Source organism: Mizuhopecten yessoensis, unplaced genomic scaffold (assembly GCF_002113885.1).
Source record: "Mizuhopecten yessoensis strain PY_sf001 unplaced genomic scaffold, ASM211388v2 scaffold713173, whole genome shotgun sequence".
NCBI lineage: Eukaryota > Metazoa > Mollusca > Bivalvia > Pectinida > Pectinidae > Mizuhopecten > Mizuhopecten yessoensis.
Window position 1 is genome coordinate 1 of NW_018478490.1, and position 2,234 is coordinate 2,234.

At 33.4% G+C, this 2,234-nt stretch overlaps 1 long non-coding RNA gene across 1 annotated transcript; it reads left to right on the plus strand.

Moving 5' to 3' along the window:
* Positions 1-285: 285 nt before the first annotated feature.
* On the plus strand, positions 286-1,704 carry LOC110440896. The gene is made up of 3 exons (XR_002461793.1): positions 286-375; positions 1,028-1,145; positions 1,621-1,704. It is a non-coding gene; the product is annotated as an uncharacterized LOC110440896 (long non-coding RNA).
* Positions 1,705-2,234: the final 530 nt, after the last annotated feature.

Sequence of the window (2,234 nt, forward strand, 5' to 3'; positions counted from 1 at the left end):
TGTTTGGCAACTTAAGAATCCTCCCCCTCGGGTTGAGATTCTCCTCTCTCAACCCCAAGGGGGTGAAAGATTCTATTAATATTTATATAGATATACATATATTCTATTTGTATTTGTAATAGATATTACATAAACCTTCATATTGGCATTGAATTCATTCTACCTGAACAAGTTTAAAAGTATAACTTCATTAATCCAATTAAAAAATACTTACAATACTATGTCACACACATGTTATCATCCATACAGACAACATTCACAATATTAAATTTTACTTACCAGGCGGATGTGTTGACGGTAAATACGGACCTCAGTGTCAACATCACTGTTCAGATAACTGTATCACCTGTGATGAAGATGAAGGAAACTGTTCAGGTATTAACTTTTCCACCTTCGTGGATAAGACAACATACATCGTGAAATGCCATAGCTCAACTTAATAATTCACATTTAGAATCAAATGTGCTTTTAAATTGCATGACTTGCTGAATGTTCAATCGAATCAAAACATGTTCTTAAAGTACTATTGTTTAATAAAGGAATGGAGATACTACATTATTAAGATTCAAGGTCTAAGGTAAAGTACTTAACCACGGGTAGCTGTGAGCCATGTCAGCCGGACTGGACAGGACAACGTTGTGACAACAAACGTAACACACATTGGAGTTATATGTACTTTAACATCCAATTTCGCCATTGAAAAAATATTTGTAGTATCATTTCCTTCTGGTTTGGTACTTAATAAATATTTCGTTACAACAATAATATGTAACCAATGCTGTCAGTAAGCCAATTTAAAGAGCTGTATCAATACTGATCATCAGGCTGTTTTCTATTGTTCCGTTCTTCATTACGATAACCACTATACTCTGATTAGTAGCTGTTTATGTGTTCGTGAATGCAGTTTTCGACTCGTTATGTGTCCGTATTTCCAACAGCTCATTAATGGTGCCATATTACTATCATGCAACATCACAGAAACCATAACACACTTTTGTTCTTACTGAACCATTCTTTTATTTGTCAGGGAAAGAGGTTAAGCAATTCGAAGGTGAAGGCAGTAATGTGGCTGTATACGCTGGAGCAGTTGGTGGTGGTATTGGTGGTATTGTCCTCGTCGTTTTTATAGTGTATATTGTCAGAAGGTAAAGCAGACGTCAGTCAATTGTTCTTGTTTACAGAATGTATGGTTTACACCAATTATTTCAAGACAATTACTGCGTCACTAGTTCCTTATGTTACGATTTTAAAGTCATATTACATATACAACAAGACCCGAAAAATACAGATATGTTTCGATACCATAGGCCAGAGACAATAGGATTTTACCTAATACACCACGATAATATATTTTATTATGAAACACGTATAACGCATAAAACATTTTGTATTCAGATACATATATATATATATAGTACAGAATATAAAATATTATTTTCATGAATTTTTCTTGTAATGCTTCTACAACACGTGCTTCTTCAATTTTTGTTGTTTAAATTCCACGGATCCCAGGTAAAACATGTTCAAGAAAATACCAAAGCGCTAAAGAAGCCTTGACAGTGCTTTGAAATCCTATGAAAATTGCGTTAATTGTGACTACTTTTAATATTTCATCATCAGAAGATTGGCCTCATCTAGAGAGGATACATCGGTGCCATTCATAAAATATGAAATACAACATTCTTCAAATCGGGAAAACAACCGTTCAGGTATGAAATTTTTCAATAATGTAAGGATGGGTTTCTGTTATTATTCGCTGTATACAACTATTGCAAAAGTACAAAACCCATTTGCTGTTTTATAATTTCAAAGAAATTTCAAGAAACAGGTATCACCAGTGATATCATTTGTACAAAATATGAAATAACCGAAGAATTTGTATGAAAAAAAGCGTACTTTTCAACTTGAACCCACATTTTAACGTAACACATCTCAAATGTTCATGCTTTTTATGCGTTCGTTTTAATAAACTGAGATGTTATATTTAAACCCTCTCCGTATTTGCCTTACAAATGAATGCATGTGCATGTATAAATGTTTTTGGCCATTTTGAAGTGGAAGTGTTCTGTATACTAGTGTATGATCCAGCTACAGCTTACATGAACATTCAGTTAACATGGAACTGAAAGCGTAGCAAAACCTTATACAAAATCACAGTATCATTTTTGTGTGTGTATTTTAATAGTAATTCTTTTAAGGTATAAGAACGGGAAAACGGTAATCAATCTGCCAAC